A 21,047-nucleotide genomic window follows, 5' to 3' on the forward strand; every position below is an offset into this window, starting at 1 on the left:
ACTAAGCAGTCTCCCATTGAAGTCTGTGAGGCTGCCACCCCCCTAGCAGCACTCTGTGGAGTTCTCTGAGGTGGTTCTTGGCTGGGGTGGGGGTAGAGGGATGTACCTGGGGAGAGTATCTAGAGTTGTCTAGTGGAGAACCATGAGACTGGAGCCCAGAAGTCTTTGGATTTTAGTATGCGCCTCCAAAGGCTGCCTGGGAACCAGTTACCACCTTATAAAGGTGACTCAGCCAGGATAAATGTACACACCTCTAATCCCAGCACCAGGAGGCAGAGGCAGAGGCAGGGGATCCCTAGTTTCATCCTAGTCTGGGATGAATTGAGGCAGTGATCTTTAATCCCTGCTGAAGTCTCCAGACATCTTTTTCTGATTGTTTTCGCCCTAGAAGTTGGAAGAATGGAGAAGGACCGTTTGTTTTTCCCTTGTGTTCAATGTTTGCAAACACAATTGAAAATATATATTCCAATAAAGAATTATACCCCCCCCCAAAAAAAAAGAGGCCCAGAGTATGGGCAGGACACCCAGCACTGCCTGTGCTCATCTCCTGTCCCACCCACTGCCAGGATGGAGCAGAAGGACTGGTGCCCTCTGGCACTTACAACAACGCATTCATGAGACCCAGAGTAAGGAGAAATTAAATAGGTTCCTGCCCCATGTTTCTCACACTGGTGACCCTAGGCTTTCTCCTATGATTCCTAGGTGGCGGAGCAGGCAACAACATTTTGAGGCACTTGCAGGAAATACATCCTACTGATTTTGGAATGTGTGGCCTCACAGAAAGAAGTTTAAAGGTGACACCCATGAGATGTGGATTCCTAGGGGTCCACATATGCAGGCCATGCTGTCTCCAGAAGGTTTTTGTCTCTCCAATGTCTCATCTGTCACTTGTTTATCAGTTTTACTTTTTGGTTGACATAGTTTATCATCTATATGATAGAGTTTTAAAAAGAGCTCTCTGAGTTCAAAGATAAGGAACACATTTGGACCTATTCTCCCCTCCAGATTGTGGTAAGTGCCATGTCATCATCACCCTCTATAGAAAGGACTTCCCCCTAAAGTGGAGCTCAGAGGCTGATGACAGAGAGTAAGGGTACCTAACACTGGTGTCTTGACAACAAGAGATGGTCACTTTTTTCTTAGCGTTTTCTTTCAACGCTCCTTCCCTCGAGTGAGCCATTTTCTAGGGCTTTTGGAAGGTGTGTGTTTGGAATGTGTGGTCCCCTGGCTCTGGGGTCTTACACTTGATCCTCTTAATTCATGGCTTCCATATTTATAAGTGTGGAAATTTTATTACAGCCCATAAATCAGGGCTTTCTATGCCTACACATAGGCAAAGAGAAAGGCAAGCAATCTGAGCTGATCAACTACGCTCGTTCTCAGCCTAGGTTGGGGAAATTCCTGACCCTTGTTTCAACTTTATGGAGTCAACAACTCCTTCTCATGCCCACTTTGTTTTACTTTATTTGCATTTTTTTTCTGTTGTTGTTGTTGTTGGTGGTGGTTTAACTGTTCAAGTAGCATCAAGTGCTGTCTCATGTTCCTAAGCAACCACTGGCCTCATGGAGAGACTACGTAGTTCGGCTGGCTTCAAATCCAATGCTGAGAAATCAACACTATATAAGAACTATAACAGGTGTAGACACTGACCACTTAGTCAACATCTGGTGAAGAGGTTCAGAGTCACCTAATACGGCATGCCTCCTTGGTGTTGTGGTACAGCACTCAATCATTTGGTGCCTATGGCAACTTATGTACACAACTACTGTGACTAACGTCTGGCCTTGACTGGGAGAAGAGTTTTCTAAATTTGTTTTCTGACTTCTCTGGAAATGAGTGGGCTTAATGACGTAATGCTCGGGACATCTGGGGAAAACAGAATACACAAAGAATGGGATTGCAGGAAATAACCTTAGCAGGGATAAGACAGACTGAAGACATTCAAGGCTCATCTGGCCAAGTTTCACAATGATACCCAAGTAGGAGAGAACTTTGGTCTCTGTAATTTTAATTCAGTCACAACTTTAATTTCTCCTTCATATTTTAATGGTGTAAGACATTTAAGTTGGACTGTCTTAGGGGAATAGGGTAGTATTATACCATCATTGGATTTGTTGCTCAGTTTCTTTTGGTTCATCTGTAGACTGGAATTGGGCACCATTGGAGATTAGAAAGAGATTGGGCTGTCTCAGTTGTAGGGATATAGTTGATTTGTCCTGTGCCAATTGCTAGTTGAGCCATTTGTGGAATAAACCTGGATTCTTCTCTTTTGGAACAGGGGTGAAGCAGGAGCTTCTCTGGCCTCAAAGCAGGGAGTATGACTTTCTAATTAGCTGCTGCCTTCTTCTCCCAGGGAGGACAATCATAGCCAAGACAGTGAGAATCTGGGCTATTAAGGCCAATGAGTTAAGAGAACTAGCCTTGAAGGACTGTCAGGACCTCATATCTGTTTCTTCTTGGATCCCACGGAGGCTCCTGTTATTCATGAGACCAGATGAACATCTCCTTACTGAAGTGGTAGGGCTATTATACTCTTTTTCCTAACTCCCCCCTTGTGAATCTAATCACTCCCATGGATCAGGAAGGGGTTCAGAATTCCAGGCTTGTGTTTAAGGACAGAGGCAGGAAGGTCTGCTCACTTTGTCGACCAGGCTGGTCTCAAACTCAGAGATCTGCCAGCCTCTGCCTCCCGAGTGCTGGGATTAAAGGAGTGCACCACCACTGCCCTGGTGAGCAATGGGTTTTTATTTCCTCTTTTATATGGAGTTCATAAGTGTCATATGTTATGTTATGTTTTATGACATGGCTAGCATCCATATCTTATTTCTATATATTGTATGAATCATTTTATATTCAGGAAAAATTTAATTAATAAAACAACTGGGATATTACAGAAAGTAGCAATGGCATGATACTTTGATACATTTCTTGGGTAATAGAAACTTAAAATTTGGGGTCTAAAGTTTTTAGAGGGAGACACAAATTTGGTCTCTATGTGAACAGCTCAATGGAAATTTAAAACCAAGCAGTGCAGTTCTCCAGCTTGAATGTCACACAGACCAATGGTTGGCACATGACTCTAAGTTGACTTTCAACTTTCCAAGTCAACATATAGATATAAAATCAGGCAAAGCACTGGAACAGCCAGAAGAGGTATTGGTGGTATTGGTGAATGACAATTGGTTCATACAGATTAAGATGTTTATGGTTCAGGCATTCCTTTAAAGAGCTCTTTGTAACAGAAATAACTCTGAAAAGGAACACCAAAATAATAATATACAAAAAAGGAAACATTAACCAGAGTACTTTCTAATACACATTTGGGAAAATTGTGCGTCATAGAACTCTCGAGATTAGCATGGATGACGTGGCTTTTTCTGTGGAATTAAACCACAGACCTGTTGATAATCCAATTCTGTTCCCAAGGAATGAACTTGACCTACTATTTGGGTTTCTGGTCATTCTTCCTGACATACTGCAAACAGCGCTGGCCAATCATGGTGCTCTGAAGTCACAGATTCCTGAAGCTTTCTCAGTACAGTGCTCTAGGCATTAATCCCAGAGCATCATCACCAAGTGATCGGAGTTGGCAACAGCGGGATTGCATTAGTCATTATTTTCCTCAGTCTTCTCTTTCTATTTGAAGCAACCTACCACATTGCAGTACAGTAACACGAGAAAGTACTGCAGGGAGCCTTGCTTGTGGCTCTTAGCATTGCATTATGTGTGAGACATTGGATGTGGCAACTAAGACCATAGAATAGTAGGGTCATACAGGAAGCTTCCCTGTGTGGGCACACAGGAAAAGAAGCAGGATGGGTGAGTCAGGAAGCAGGGAGGTAACAGGAAGTAGAAGATGACATCAGATTCTGATCTATAGGGAACTAGAAATAGAGAACCCTGATCAGTGTGCAGGAATGATTTAAGTTAGCATGGGATGTGCTAACTTGCTAGCTCCAGCAGGCAACTGTGTGGGGGATCTTTAAACTAGAAATGGAGGCTTGGAAAGAGGGAGAAGTACCTGGGATGAAGAAGTGCGCTCAGGACAGTGTCTACCAGGCAGGTGTGAAATTCCAAGGTAAGTGTGGCCATGCCTGGGGCATGTGCAGGAGGGAACGGGGCTGCAGAGTGGATACCAAACTGATGGAGCCCCGAGGTTTACTCACAGGTTAACGGAAGGTAGAGGAAAAGCAGGGAACGAAATGGATGAAAATTGCCTGGGAAATATTTGGTTGTAGAGACCTATGAGGGGTAGAACAGAGTTACAGTCTTTAGTGAAGGCAGGGTGGGTAAAATAAGAAGACAGTAGATATATCACTCAATGGATTTGGCCGAGTTGGGGCCACTGGTTATGAAGTTTCAAACCTGGGACAAAAGGCTGAGTTCCCTATTTAACATATCAAAGTTGACCTGACCTCCGGGTTCTCCCAGCATCCTCCAGTCTCTCCCTGTTACAAGGTATGGCCCTGCCTTCTACCCTGAACTCTCCAGGCCAGGGGCTGGGCTGCCCTTCCTCTAGAGGCTCTTCCCTATATAATCTAGACATTTTGGTTATCCGCCCCTTTGGGACCTTTGGCCTTCTAGCTGCTGCACCTGTTTCTCCCCCTCCCCCCACTCCCACATGGTGCAGCTCAGTCTGGTGCTGTCCACTCAGGACTTTCCCACATGTCCCTGCCTTTGGCCACTCTCTCCCTTTCATGGACAATAAACTTCCTCCTTCACCATATGTAAGAGCAGTCATGTCCTTTCCTTTTTATTTATTTATTTTTTCATCCACTGGTCATCATAGGATGAAAGCGTTGAGGATCTTTCTTGGTCCCCTGCCCACAGGCTTCCTCCGTGTCTCACTTGCTATGATACACACATTACAGGAGCAATGCCGGGATCACCTCAATGCCGGGATCACCTCACAGCGCTCTATCCTCGGACTCCTCCGGTTGGCTGAGCATCAGCAAGGCACCGATCTTCTTCTTTAACTGTCTTTCCCTTGGCTTGAGGTGAAATCTAACGCTACCCTTGCATCTCTCTGAACCCCTTCATCAATCTCTCTGCCACCTCTACTCTACCTCTCCTCTTCACCTGCTTCCCCGTGACTGAAAGAGTTGGGCTGAATCTTATATGTGTTTTTATTTATTTATTTTTCTCTCCCTTTATATTTTTTCTCCGACACGGTTTTAAACAGTTACGACGTCCACATTGACATCTATAACACTTATTTTTGAGGTCCTATGTTCAGCCGCCTACTAGACTTTCGGCTCGGATGTCTTAAATACATTTCCATTCAACAGTTCTCAGGCAAAGTTCGGATTAGCCTTCCCACCAATTACAGATGGCAAATCAGACCCTCTTCCCCATTCCGTAGCACCAAGCATGCCCATTCCTTCTGTAGTTAAAGCCTAGGATACAGGCGTTGTCCATCCTTACCATCCACCCTTTCTCTCTCTGCCATCAACGTAATCAGAGAGTCCTGCTACTTTTATGTACCTAGTCCCCTTTCCCAAACTCTGCTACCACCTGTCTTAGTTCAAGCTTCTCTCACTTATTACCATCTCCATGGCAAGGGATTTTATTATTTCAAACAGTGCCTCATGGTCTCCAATGCATTTCCCACTGAATAGTGGTCTGCAGCCCATTTCTCTTGAATCTCAGAGAATCCAAGTGTGCTGGCCAAAGAAGCATTATTGAAGTGGCCCCAGGTGTCTTTGGAGCAAGGTCACCAAGGCAAGGCAGCCTTGCTTTGTTTGCTGGGTTACTCAGGTTGGGCTCCATGACAGCCCTGCCATATAGGGGAACAGCATGTGGACAACCTAGGTGGTAGTTCTAGCCACTGAGTCACCAAGGCACAAGCAGTGAGCGAGACAGTGATTCTATCCTTTAACCAGCCATTCACTCCATTTTTCCTACCTGAAGCTCCTAACCTTATACAGTGGCCCTAAGTCATTCACTCTCTTTTCCCGTGTTCCAGCCCCGAATGCCTGTCTACATCCCAGGAAGACTTACTCCTTTGGCACAATATTTAAAAAAAAATTACTCTAATCTGGTGACTTGGAGGCAGTTTGGTATGCAGCAGTAGTAATGACTCGTGGACATATCTCATTTATATATTTCACATATTTTTAAACTACTAGAGTAACCTCCTTATTTAAAACTTCTAAGTCCATCTCATTGCTCTACTGCTCTTGGCTAAGGATTAGAATTCTTTTTCTTTTTTTCCTGAGACTCGGTGTCTTTGTTTAACCTGGGATGTTCTGGAACTCACTCTGTAGACCAGGCTGGCCTCGAATTCACAGAGATCTGCCTGCCTCTGCTTCCTGAGTGCTGGGATTAAAGATGTGTGCCACCGCCACCTGGCAGGACCAGAATTCTGAATGCGACACCCAGGACACTGCAGTGTGTCTCCACCCTCGTCTTGCAGCACACACACGGCCTTTGCTCAGTTCTCCGGCCACGCTGGCTTTCCTTCAGTTCTCTGAACTGGTTCTGCTCCTTTTTGCCATGATGGTTCCTTTGTGAGTCACTCTCCTCATGCCCCCATGCTCACCTTGCATGACAGTCCATCCAACACAGATCATCCCAGATCAATCAGGCTTCCGCACAGAGGCCGTTTGACCACACACTGAAGGTCAGATGTCCCTGTCATTTTCCCTCATGGTCCCCTGTGCATTTCCAGTATGACTCTTCCAGTATGTCCTTGTTGCAGGGACTTTATACTTCTCCCTGAAGCCTAGAACAAGACACAGAATGGCTTGTATTCAACATCTGTTGTATTAATCTAGTGGAGGATATAAAATAGATTGAATTGAGAATCATGAATACATTTTTACATGTTGGGGGTTCTTGTTACTCAGTGTTCTGTTTCTGTAACAAACACCTGAATCATCAGTTTCTAGGGAGGAAAGGCCTATTATTATGCAAGGATTTGAGCTATAACTGCTTGTGCTATTGCTTTTGGACTGTGGTTAGGGAGTACATTGTGGTGGGGAGAATGTTGGAGAAGAGGATACTTAGGTCATGGTGGTTGGTGTTTTCTAGAGAGATAGAACTAATAGAAAGGACATATATTACAAAGGAGATGGATTTGATTGGCTTATGTGATACAGGCTGAGTAGTCTAATAAGAATGCTCTACAGAGTGGAGATGTAACATACTCAGGAGCCTACCAGGATGGATGACTCATCAGTGCCAATCTGGGGTTGAAGACCTAGAGCACTGGTTCTCAACTTTCCCAAGGCTGTGGCCCTTTAATACAGTTCTTCACATTGGGTTGGCACCCACCCATCCAATTATTTCATTGCTACTTCATAACAGTAGTTTTGCTACTGTTATGAATCGTAATGTAAATATCTGATACGCAGAATATTTGATATGTGACCCCAAAGGGATTGAGACCCACAGGTTGAGAACCACTGACTTTGAGGATTTCTGGAGAGCCAGTGGTTTTCCTTCTCCATTGGGAGACTGAAAAAGCTGGGTTCCCATGGCAACAAAGAATGGCAAAGCATCATTGTAGATGGACTGAGTAGTAAGGTGCAAAGGAGCTCTTCCCTCAGACCTCTGTATATCTGCTGGAAGGTGCTGTCCATTTGAGAGAAGGTTTTCACTTCTCAGTTAATCCTTCCAGGAAATACCTCCCAGATACCATATCCAATAAAACTAACAACTAAAATTAGCCATTGTAAGTCCACTCCCAGGTCAGCTTGATACCCAGCAACATCTCCATGTGTTTTGCTAAATTTTCAAATGAAAAAAAATAATCAGGTCATCATTCTGCCTAATAAAATATAATAACACTACCTTAAGTAACCAAAAGATGCACAATTCTTCTTCTAGAACAGATGACAAAGTCTCTTTCAAAAACAGTTATTTTTATGTGCATATGTATGTGTCTGAGTGTATTGCATGTGCACCACATATGTCCAGGAGCCCAAGGAGGTCAGAAGAGGTATCAGATCCCCCAGAACTAGAGCCACAGATAGCACTGAAGAGTAGATACCGGAAACTGAACTTGGGTCCTCTGCAAGAGCAGTAAGCACTGTTAACCACTGATCTATCTCTCTGGTCCTCATGACTCTTGAGGAAATAGATTCATAGCAGTTAACTATCGATATCTCAGTTGATGCCACATTACACGATAAAAACTAGGGGAAAGAAAACACACATTTGCTTAATGTTTGTTTAAAAAAAGCATAGACACAACAAAAGGGATGATTATAATCCTCCTTCCTGTAACTGGTCATATGGCATTAGCTGGTATCTATCATACCCTCCCTCTACTGCATATTGTATATTTCTTCCACCTTTAGCAAGTACCTCAGCAGGTCTTGGTTCTCTGCCTGGCAGAGTGGCTCACACATTCATTCTGGGGAGTCTAGGGCATTAATTATCGTGCCTGGATTGGGTTGTTGTGGTTTTCCTGTTGCTCTTAATCACAGGACGTGGAAAAATCCTGAAGAATCTGTTACACTCCAGATATTCTTTTTGTGGAGACACAGTCTAATTCCCCCCTCCCCCTCCCGCCACCAGTAGTTTGAATCAGTCACTCCTGGGAGCAATGTAACTCCTTTCTTAACTGGTTGACTCTTGGCTATTAGGAACCTGAAATGGCTAGAGGAAGTCTGAAGTCTTATCTTTTAGTTCAATGGAATATTTGTTGTACCCCTGACAGAAGTTCCCCATCAGCAAAGCATATACCAACAGGAACAGGATGCAAGTGTGGGTAACTAAGGATGATGATGGGTTGTATTATTCTCATTTTCACTCCTGGCTGTAGGAGAAACCGGACTGTATGTACCATGTGTAGGATGCTGATGTAGAATATACATAGCCTTTTGGAGAATCTGCCCCAGACCTCCAGGCTTTCGCCACTTATCAGTACTGTAACTACATCTTTAAAAGTCCACTTCACCATGCTTTCAGACAGTCTGCTCCAGGATGGCCAGTGGATTCTGTGAGCATGGGTCCACTGTTGTACTTCTCTGTGAAACAAGTTCCTTTTTCAGGGGTAATGCTGTAAGGAAAAGCACTGGGGGATAAGGCATTCTGTAAAGTCCATGGGTGGTTATTTTGGCTGAAGCATTACACCCAGGAGAGGCAAAACCATACCAAGAATAAGTGTGCCGGGGAAGACAAAATATTGCACTTTCCTTGGTGGAAGTGGGCTAAGTTTGTCAACCTGACACTAAGTTTCTGACAAGGCACTGTGTAAAATGATGCCATATTGGCATCTGAGTACTGGTCTCTGCTGTTGGTAGATCTGGCTGTAGCCTGGTCAGCCTTGGGAAGTGAAAGGCCATGTTGTTGGTCAACCTTGCCATGATGGCTACTTGTTCCTAGGTCCACTGGGAAATGACAGGGATGGTCAGGGAAAGAGGCTGATAGCATTAGTATGAAATGCAAGTAACTTTAGATCCTTTGACCATTTGCTATCCTTGGACCTTTCCTCCATATGTATGGCTCATCAATTTTCCAATCGTTCTTCTAAGCCACAAACAACTGGTTACAGCTCATGAGTCAGTATATAATCACACATCTGGCCATTTTCCTGGGAAACAAAGTAAGAAATGGGTAGTATATCAGCATCCCACAGTTCTATTGGGGGCATGTCTTCCATGATATGACTCCCTCCCTCCAGTCAATACCTTTAAAAAGGTTCCAGTACCTCCTTATCATGCTGCCAGCCAACTAGTGACCAAACCTTTAACACATGGATCTCTGGGGGACCGTTATCTTACAATAGCAGGTGCTTGTTTGTTTGTCTGATTGATTGATTGATTGACTCTGTTTCCCACAATAGGCAGTCAGCATCTCTAGGGAAGAGGCCATGGCTTTTTTGTGTTGTTTCCAGCAATGTTCTTGTAGTGCACGTTACACATAACAGAATGTATTTGTAGGAATAAACAAGCCTTAGCAGCCAAATGAAAGGGCCCTTCCTTAAAAGGACTTCTTAACTAATGGGCTATATTTAGTAGCTTGAGGAATGGGGAAGACGGAAAGATGAAGCAACTATAAGTATTCTCTTGAGGAAATTGCTGTATCGTTGGAGAAATAAGACAGATTTTTAAATAGCCCTCCAGGCTAGCTAAGCGTCTGTTCTGATAGTCACTGTGATGTGGGTACTTCCACTCTTCCGGTTTGCTCTCTGAATCCCAACCAGACAAGAACTGTTATAATTCTTCTCTTTCTTTTCCTTTCTTTTTTTTCTTTTTTCTTTCTTTCTTTTTTTGGTTTCTCAAGACAGGGTTTCTCTGTGTAATTTTGGTGCCTCTCCTGGATCTTGCTCTGTAGACCAGGCTGGCCTCCAACTCACAAGGATCCACCTGGCTCTATCTCCCGAAGTGCTGGGATTAAAGTTGTATGCCACCACCGACCAGCCTATAATTCTTATTTTTCAATGGAAGAACTGAGGTTTACAGAGATCAGATAGCTAGACCAGGATTCTATAGTTACTAAGTGGCTGGGCATGATTTGAACCATGGACTTTTATTGGAATAACTGGCATGAGAATAGGGTGATGTTTTTCACTCGCCATGTTTTGGGAAGAGAAGAAGTAGGAAATGAAGCAGATTGGATTACTTTTTTTTAATATAGTTTAATGTATTTTAATAGCAAACTTACAGGAACAGCACAGAAGACAGACAACATTAAAACATGTACTTGCATGTGGGACAACTCAGTTAGAAAAGTATAGTTAGTGGATGGAATCTACTGTATGATAAAAATGCTGCAAACACCATTTTGTTGCCATCAATAAGAAATTTACTTATTAAAAAAAAATCCAAATGCTGGCCTTGTCCAGAAAATTTTGACAGTTGTAAAATTTTTAATTGTTAAAATGTGTTCACTGAAACATTTTGCTTGCATTAATGCTTTACATCTTGCATTTATATTAAAAATTCACACACAAATGAAAATGGAAAAAATGCAATACCTGATTGCGAGTGGAAAAATAGGGGACAGAAATCAGGTATTGGATTACCTTTTCAGGGCTTACAGTTTCCCTTGTTTGTATGCAGCAGTGATCGCCTAAATAATCTTCAGAATAGCATGATTAAAATGAAGCCCTCAGTGCCTAGAGGAGATCAACTGATATTACATTTGACCTGTTACTGTAAACGTTTGGAAAATTGAATAGGGACATTCACAGGGTAAGGTAATGGGTAGCAAGGCAGAGTACTCTCGACCCTGGAGCAGCCATGTCCAAAAGCTTTCAGAGGACCGTGATGACTGGTCTTTACTAGACTAAGATTTAAAATGCAAAGAAAACAACAGATTTCAGAAATACAGTAACTCCACATCCAAAATACCCAACATGCAATTTTGATCACTAAACATTCAGAGGCAGGAGAATATGATTCCTATGTCAAGAGGGGAACCATTAAGTGAAAACAAACACAGATCACAGAGATAATGGAATCTGGAGACAAAAATTGTATGTATGTATTTTAATTCTGTTGATGAGTCAAAGAAATGATAGTAAGGTTCATCTAAGGCGTCTAACAGACATGGAAGTAAATAAACCCCCAAACACAAATGAAAACTTGCATAACTAAAAAAATATATAGTATCTGTATTGAAAAAGTGATTGGATTGGGGAAACAGCAGTGAAACTAAGTAGAAGAAAAACATTAAGGGCCTGGAAGACAGGGTAAGATAACCGACAGTTAGATTACACAGAAGAAAAAACCCAGGGGACTTGAAGATATGGTAATAGAGATTAAGAAGCCATAGTAGAGATAGGGAGAAAGGCTGAAAAACTGGAACAACACAGTCGGGGATTTATGACACAGTACTGAACAGTCTCACATACCTGCAGTGGCAGGTGGGCCTGAACCTCTGAGAAGAGAGCAAAGTGCCTTATGAAAAAGAGGAAGCAGGTAAAGAGGCAACTGAGTTGAAAATGCAGTGCAATGTGCATTTCTTCTAATCCCACAGAAGCAGATGCAGGCTGGTCCTGATGATAGGGTGTGGCTTGGTGCTAGAGCGTGATAGAAGAAGTGTGGATGAGGATTCCATCTAGAGATAAAACAAAGGAGAGTCCGACGTGGTGGCTGGTTGATGGAGATAACCAGTACAAAGCAGCTAAGGCCGAGGCACTAGGAGGGAAGTAGGGCGGGTGAGTCAGCACCCACCCTCCTGCAGATCTCCAAGGACCCACCTTGACACAGGCATTCTGAGAGACTTTAAAACCAGTTGCTACAACTACCCCCAACCCATGCTCTGTGCATAGATAAGCCCTGGAGGGCTTGCCAAGATCCTAGGGACACTTCATTTCATCACAGTCCCTTCTGGTTTGTCTCTGCTCAGATGAAATGCCTCCCCAAGGGGAGAACACGCAGTTCCTGTGATCAATGATGCTAGAAACAGAGATCTGTGGCGTGTACGACTCCCTAGGTCCTGAACCCCACCTATATACCAGTCCAAGCAGGGAAGAGGATGGTGCTTGCCAGTGGCCTGCTATGGGCTGAGACCTTGGGGGGTTGTGGAAGAAAGTTGGCTCAGCTCAGTGTTGTCTTCAAAGTAACTTTGGGGCTGGGGAGTTTGATGCCTCCTCTGGCTGCATTTTGCTTTTGCCACTGATGAGATCTTTCTTTTCCTGGAAATGGTAGTGTGGGACAGGCTTGAGGCAGAGTTGTGGAATAGAAGCTTTCCAGGAAGCTTTTGCTTACACATGATCCCCCTTGGCCTGAGAATATTTTGTTGAGAAATACTGCTCCGAGAGTCCATTCCACCGACACTTCTTTCATCTAGACAAAGAATGTGTCGGGCAGAGCAATTCATACTAGCATGTGAATGTGAACAGATCCTGATAATATCACGATGCCTAGCTCCATTTGTGCAGGGATGTACCTTCATGTTTGAGGAGCTGGTGGGGTTCCCAAGTGACAGAGGAAAGCACAACTTGTGCTCTGTACGGGATGGGGGAACTGTTATCTCCAACAGGAAAAGGTTGTTTTGGTTAAAGCTCACCTTCTCCCCCCATTTGTTAAAATCCCAGCATCGTTCATCAATTTGGATTTCTTTCAAGGCAGTGAGGTAGTAGCCACACCCATGACCACACAACTCTAATTTCATGAAGTGTTCTTTGTGCAGGGTGTCACTACACCTGTCTCCATCCTCTCTTCGGGATACCTCCATCATATTTCTACTGCAGATCCTGGTTTGGAAAGAGTCGTTTGCTCTGCTGTTTGGCAGAGCCAGGAGGGCAGCCCCAGTCATTTCTTCTCTGAACTAAGTCTTTCGGTATCTTCTGTTTCCGAGGACTTGGTTACCTACTTGGTAACACTTTTTTAGACTCATCCTTCCTCCTCCTGCTTTAAGAACCACCATGTTTAACCCATCAGGCATTTTCTCCTCCGTGGAGATCATGATCTCAAGTGTTATGCTGTATCTCATGTACCCAGCTAGATTTGTAGTATAGGTCTAAATTCATGCTGAGAAAGATGACTTTGTTTTTATTGGGGAAAGGTATGATGGAGAGAAACGACGGATGTTTTTTAGCAACTTTGAAAAAATGAGATAAGGGATAGAAGAAAGGGAGCCAGACATTGCAGCTGGAGGGGTGGGAGTGTGTGTAGGGGATGATAATAGCCATCTAGGAGGGAAGAGAGGAACAGATGTAGTGGGAGAGGAGTTGAGAGCCAGCTTGGGAGCCCAGGTGAGCTGTGGATGGAAACCTTCCAGCAAGAGTGGCTTGAGGTCCTGCAATCCCCAGGTTACAAAGCGGTGTTTGAGCTGAAGAATTCTAAGTCAACCATTGACTTCTTAGAGGAAGTAGTCCTGTGGTGTGTGCTGTATGGGAAGTGCTTTGATATCATCAGGGAGAGGCACTTCCTGTCCTGTTGAAGCTTCAAGCTTTTCTCTTGGAGGGTTTGGTGTCAAAGCCGACCCCTGCTGCTGGATGTGAAGAGCATTTGCTGTGAAATGCAGTGCCTGCCTTCTCTGCAGAGCAATAAGAAATGCTCCACAGGGCCAGAGCCATTGATGGGAGGAGCAAAGAGGCTGAGCTTTGGTGAGTTATGTTTGACTCCGACTTCACAGTGTTGGGAAATGGGGAGCAGACAGACCCTGGGCTTATCCATGATAGCCCAGTCAGTTAGCTTTCAGTTCCTTTGAGGGCTGGAGAGATGGCTCAGGGGTTAAGAGCACTGGGTCCTCTTCCAGAGGATACTGGTTCCATCCCTGGTATCCACATATTGTCCCACAACTGTCTGTAAATCCAGTTCCAAGGAAATGGACATCGTCGTCTGATCTCTGAGGGTTACTGCACACATGTGGAGCACATACATACATACATACATACATACATACATACATACATACATACTCAGGCACATAATACACATAAATAAGCACATAAATATTATAAGTTCCTTTGAGAACAGACCTAGAGGTAGAAAACATGGATTTATCTTAGTTTCAACATTAATATTCAAGTTTTCAAAGTTAAATTTTCAAGCAGAAGATCACAAAATAATATAGCAACTGGGCAGTGGTGGCACACACCTTTAATCCCAGCACTCGGGAGTCAGAGGCAGGCAGATCACTGTGAGTTCCAGGCCAACCTGATCTACAGAGTGAGTTCTAAGACAGCCAGTACTGTTAGACAGAGAATCCCTGTCTCAAAAAACCAAAAATAATAGTAATAATATGACAATTTTAAGCCTAGCACAATTAAAGAAACTTATAACGCATGGTTATCCCATTTACAAGTTTATCAGGCCAAACATCTCTAACTAATTTAAACACTACTTATTAATTTAATGTATCTGATTTTTCCTTCTTAAGTACTTTGACCAAAACCCTCTCAGGTTATGAATTAATTCTTACAAAGTTACTTTTCCTTGGGAATTTCAATGTTACAGATAGGCTTAGAAATTATATATAAAGTTAGTAAGGATTTTACTTAAAACTGCAAATTTAATTACACTGTTAAAAAAGGAAGATTTGAAGGAGACAGGGATGGATTTTTCTTGATGTTTTTTCACTGTTATAAAACAAGGCAATTCTGGGATTGTGAGATAGCTCACATGTTGCTTTTCTAGCAAGGGACCCAACTTTAAGTCCCCACACACATGTGGTGGTCCACAGCCATCTGTAATTCTACTTCCAAGAGGGATTCAGTGCCCTTTCTGGCCTCTGAAGGCCCCTTCTTGTGGTGTATATAAACACACGCAGGTTCACACACATAAATAAAAATGAAACCAGTTAAAAAAAACCAAGATAATCCTATTGAAAAACTTCACAAAGCATACATCATATTCCCATACTGTTTATTTTTAGCACATTTTCAGACTTTGTTAATGGATCCTTTTGAATCCTACATAATAGCTTGAGTTAGAAAAGACCCAGCTACTGCACTGGGATACTGACTACTATATTCAAGGTATTCAGAGATCTTCCGAACACCATGTGACCTTAGAATCAAGATGTTAGCACAGAACAAGCAAAATGAGGTTGCAGACCACCCTCATGCAGCATGCCTTGGAGTGTTAGAAGCTGAAGTAGCACAGCCTCTAATGTGGTCTTGCAAAGTTTCCACAAAAACCAAGTGCTCACAGAGGTAGCTTGTATCTGTCCTGGAGGCATTTGCCTGTAACCTCAGCACTCAGGAAGCTGAGGAAGGGGGATCCCGAGTTTGAGGACTGACGCACATAGCTAAGCCCATGTTCAACGAAGCCAGGTAAAGCAAAACAAAACAACAACAAACCCTCAAACTTGGTGGGAAGGAGAATGAGACATTATGGAATAAATCACTCTTTTCATCTCCTAAGTCGCAATCATTTCCTTTCCTCTAGCACACATAAGTAGGGAGAAGAGTCTACACAGTGGCTGGGAAAACTGTCCTTCATATTGTCAATCTTGACCAGCAATCTCAAGTCACTGTGTCTGCATGGTACCTTGTGCATTAGTCTGGGCTGAAGAAGACAGTCCAAAGCCATTGGTTTAAACAAGATTTCAATCTAACTTTCTTCTCTCAGGCCTGGGTAGGCAGGTGCTTGTGGGATAGTAGATGGAGCTGGATCATGAGGTCACTCAGACTTCCAGGTCCTGCTAGCTCTCATTCCTTTGGAGTGTGGCCCTTATTGTTGTGGTTGAAACTGGCCTGGCAAGGTTAGTATGCTACAGTGTTCAAGAGGAGAATACATTCAGTCAAGATGTGCTTCTTGTATAGCTCCATGACTAGGACAAAGATTTTGCCTGCTGAATGAGCAATTATCCTGTGCCTGGCCAGAGGTAAGGTCCATGTGCTATTGTTGCAGTGGATGCCAAGGGAGCTTTTCCTTAAAATACTCATCTTCCTTTCTACCACTAACAGTCTGTTCAACTTGCATGCATTTGTTACGTCTCCGTCTCTTGAGCAATGGAAAGGGACAAACACTTATTTTGGCTCATAGTTCTATAAGGGTTCAGTCCATGGGTGTTTGGCCCCATGTGCTTGGGCAGAAAATCATGGTGATGAGAGTATGTGGTAGAGATGCTACTTCACCTCATTGTAGGACACAGACAGAGGGGGTTACAGGAAAGGCCTCAAGCAAAAAGTAGCTCCAGAGACATACTCCAAGGACCTACCTCCTCCAAAGTCGCTCTGTGTGAGTTTTTACCGTCTTTCCAATAAGGCCATCATGCTATGAATGGAAGCAGGATTTAACTGTCAATGAGGCCAGAGTCCTTGTCATTTTACTGTTGTTGGGAAGGCCCTCATCGACACAGTCAGAGCTGTGCTTCACAAATTTAGGCATTTCTTAGTAATCCAATCAAGTTGACAATCAGGATTAAAAGAGCCTATTTCCCAACGTTTCCTTTTTGTCTTCTATGGAGGGACTATAGGGAGTCATCAGCTTGACTCTATAATCTAAATTTCAGAATGGTTAGCACACAGTTATTTGGGGCTGATTTCTTATTAAAGGATCTATTACTGCCCAACATTGTCAGTGCTTGTCACAGTGTGATTGCGTTCACACCACTCAAAAACTTCGTAGATCTTTTTCTGCAGATAAAGCACCCATGGCATATTTAGAATTTATGTGATTTTTTCCCAAAGACTGGACAGAAGTCTGCCGGGTGAAATAGTGGTTCCAGGAGGAAAACAGGTTGAAAGACAAAATGAGCAACTTTATGTAAAGGTCTCTTCTTATCTCTGGGCTGTGTCTGAGTGGCTTGTGAATTATCCGTGTGGCTTTGGACATGCCCCATCCCGCTTTCTCAGGCATCAGTATCTGCCCTGATACGGAATGAAGGAGCTAGGGATGGATGTGTTCTTACGTGGCTCTTTCCTTTCACGCTTGCCCTTTAGCTCTCTCAACTTTGACTTCTGCTGCAAACATTGCACTAACTGATCTAACCTTCCTCACCAGTTACCGAGAAACTTATCTGATCTGGCAAGACATTGGCCGATTTTCAAAAAGTAAGTATTGTAGTTACTTTTTATCGACAGGCTGCTATTTGATACTGGCCTTTGGCCTCCTGTGCCAGGAGATGTGCGGGAAGTACAGACGCTCTTAGCGGGTGCTCCTCGGCCGGTGGGGCTTCGGCGAAAGAGCCTCAGAATTCCTCTCCAATTTCACCTTCTAACCAAATACAGGACCTGGAAAGTGAATTCATTTGCTCAGCAGCTGAACATGAAGTCCTTCTGGTTTTTTATCAGTTTGGTAGAAAATAGAGTAAGAGTCTGAAATGCATTTTTATTATACGGGTGCAGAGTATACAGACTATTTATGTGTTTTGGGCCATTTGTGATTTTTATTTTGTATATTGTGTTTTTTATCATTACATTTTTTTATTGACTGACACAAATCTCTTAATTTGTTAGGGGTATTAAAAGTTGACACAGGTCAGGAACTTCTCTCCAGATGTCATAGAAGCTTTAATTTGTGTAAGAATTTATTTAAGTCATTCTAGGAGGGAGATTTCCATTCATAAGATTTTTATTAACCTACAGAGTTTAAAACTATCATGTGGAAAGACTATATGTTTTCCTTGATGATTTCTTGTATATTTTATCACATTTCTTTGTCTAGGTGCCTAGTGGCATGAAGACGGGAATTATGTGCTATTTTCACCTCACTATCTTAACCTCAGGCACACGGCTTGAAATGCACAACATGCTTATAACTGTTTCTCCAACAACAACAACAACAACAAAAAAACAGCAACACGCCATCATGGGAGATAGCTCAGTGGTAAAGCAAGCATGGGACTCTGAGTTAGCCACCTAGAAATCGGCAAGTAATAGCCTACCTTTGTCATCGAGTACTGAGGAGGAGAAGCAGGTAGATTCCTGGGCTCACTGGCCAGCCTCTCTTAGCCTACTTGGCCAGTTCCAGGCCACAGAGAGACCTTGTCTCAAAACCAATGTGGACAGTGTCTTGAGGAACAACTCTGAAGTTGATCTCTGACCTCATCTGGCCTCAATATACATGCATACACACATGTACACACACACACACACACACACATGTACACACACACACACACACACACACAGAGAGAGAGAGAGAGAGAGAGAGAGAGAGAGAGAGAGAGAGAGAGAGAGAGAGAGAGAGAGAGAGAGAGAGAGAGTTTACAGTATAAAGAGCATGTGGGGAGCAAATGTGCTGATTAGATGTTGCATGCCCTGATTAACTAATTAGGATCAATGTTTATACCTGCACTCTGCAAATGGAGGTTTGGACCATCTGGGATGCAGACTACTGGCAATGGACAGTCAGTGTTAATGTTGCACCAAGAAACTGGAGATCACATCTATGGAATTCTCATAAATGGTCATAAGACATTGCCAGGGAAAGCACTTTTGTTCCAGGAAGAATAGATGTGTGAGTGTGTACTGAGGCACACATTATGCCATAGTTCTTCTCCAGGTCTCTTTAAAGATCCAGAGTCACTGAATTACACTAAACGTTACTAAGGAAAAAGATTGGCCAGAAATACGGGACATGCCTGTGACCCCATCACTCAAGAGGTAGAGCTAGATAAACCTGTCAGTCCCTGGAATTATCTGGAACATGGCTATCTGTTCACCTTGAAATCCTGGAGCCAAATTTAGAATCTTGTCAATAATAAGTCTCATTGAGCCTGTCTCAAAAATCTCTCTTCTCCCTCTATCTGTCTCTCTCTCTCTTTGTCAATGTCTGTCTCTGTGCCTCTGTTTCTCTGTCTCTCTGTTTGCTTCTGTCTCTCTGTGTCTGTCTGTCTGTCTGCCTGCCTACCTGTATGTCTGTCTGTCTCTTCCCTCTGTCCTATCTCTGGCTTTAGGACATTGGTCTTGCAGTCTGTGCTGTGTTTGCAGGGAAGCATCCTTGCTTTGGATTCTGGGAACCCCCCTCAGGGTCTCACCCATGGAGCAGCACTCTGCTGTGGAGCATCCCCCTAGACACTCTACTTGAGAAGTGTTAACTGTGGGCTTCTTCTGTGCTCTAGACTCTGCCTTGACACAGTAATAGAGATCTGTTTTTCCACACTGGAGATTAGAAGTGATCATCATTACCATTCTACAGAACTAATATAGAAATGTGAGTGTTACAGCAAATGCCAGCAAATTGATGGCATAAACACATTTACTGGAATCTATGTTTATACACTGAACATTCCATTTTTGGAAATAGTAAATCCAGAGCAGTGAAATCAAGCGAAAAATCCACCTACCATCTTACCCTTGTAGACGGACATTGCCATCAATTTGGGATTCTTGGTTTTTAGACATTTTCTACCATGTAAGTGTGCATATGCTGTACATATGCATTTGTTGACCTGTGTATGTATTGTATACATTAAGGCCATGGCATAAGCTACCTTTAAAAATATTTATAGGTTATAAAGCTTTATTGAGGTATAACTGACATGATTAAGTTGCACATTCTTAAGTTGTACAATCTGGCAAGTCTTGACACAGATAGACATTCTTGTGAAACTATCACCACGATGGAGACAAATTGCTCTGACGTTTCCACACACTTTTGTGAAGAACTCAGTCCCTCTTGTCTCCCACTGAGAGCACCTGCGTTTGTCGTTGTAAGTCAGTAGGGATTTCCGCAGAGCTTTCTGGAAGGGACCACACCAGCATGTTCTCTGTCTCATTTGGTTCTTTCATTCCCCATCGCTGTTTTTTAAATTTACCCATTGTGTTGCATGCATCAGTGTGTCTCTCTGTTCTGTTTACTGTTTGTGGTAGTCTCTTTTCAACACCCCTAGCAACGGAATATTGGCGATGGTTTTCCTCCTCGCGCGGGACACTTGTGTCTTCCTCCTTTTTTCTCTTTGACCACCATGGGCTAGAGGGGGACTGATCAACTTTCATGGTCTCAAAACAAGCCAGTTCTGGGCGTCATTGATTTGTATTGATTGTTTTCCTGTGTCCGCTTTGATTTTTTTTTTCTGTCCTGATACTATTTCCTCTCTTCTAATGTTTTTGAAATTTCTTCATTCACGTTTTTTCTTTGTGTCTTAAGTGGTAATCAGTATCCTTCATTTGCATCCCCCATTCTCTCTCCCTAATCTCAGAAGTCAGTGCTGTGACTTCCTCCTCATTGTATCTTGTCATTTTTGATACCTGAGTAGATTTTGTTTCAATTTAATTCAAAATGTATCTTCATTCTCCGACTTGCATATTGGCTAAAGCTATATTATTTAGTTTGATTAATACTTTCATTTGTATATACATTTCTGTTACTGAGTTTATGATTTGACTATCGCCATGTGACATCGTTTTGCTTATTGGTTAAAGATATGTTATTTAATTTATGAATATTTCTGTTTGTGTATACCTTATGTTGCAGATTTTATGACTTAATTTGACTATTGTCACATGACATCTTTTGCAATTATTGGATGGAGAATTCTTTGTCTATTGTGTTCTATCAATGTCAGTTATGCGACCTTGGGTGATAGTGTTTTTAAATCTTCTGTATTCATACTGGTTTTCTATATAGTCTACCAACTACTGAAAGAAGAATGTTAAAATGTCTGGCTGTGATTCAAGATTCTTGTATCTTCCTTTGACTTTTCCAGTTTTCTACTCCTATTTCGAAGCTCTGAGATTAGGACCAAAATAT

At 42.9% G+C, this 21,047-nt stretch overlaps 1 protein-coding gene across 2 annotated transcripts in view; it reads left to right on the forward strand.

The window, feature by feature from the left end:
- The first annotated feature begins 13,844 nt into the window (after positions 1-13,844).
- Il1rl1 (interleukin 1 receptor like 1) overlaps positions 13,845-21,047 on the forward strand; it is a 42,293-nt gene continuing 35,090 nt past the window's right edge. The window contains exons 1-2 of one of the 2 annotated variants that reach the window (XM_037199785.1): positions 13,845-14,008; positions 17,355-17,404. The gene's annotated coding sequence lies outside the window, so the exon portion shown is untranslated. Of the gene's footprint in view, positions 14,009-17,218; positions 17,405-21,047 lie in introns of those variants that run through there. The other variant, XM_037199786.1, reaches the window with a different exon arrangement.

This window comes from Peromyscus leucopus, chromosome 16_21 (genome assembly GCF_004664715.2).
Source record: "Peromyscus leucopus breed LL Stock chromosome 16_21, UCI_PerLeu_2.1, whole genome shotgun sequence".
In the NCBI taxonomy this organism is placed as follows: Eukaryota; Metazoa; Chordata; class Mammalia; order Rodentia; family Cricetidae; genus Peromyscus; species Peromyscus leucopus.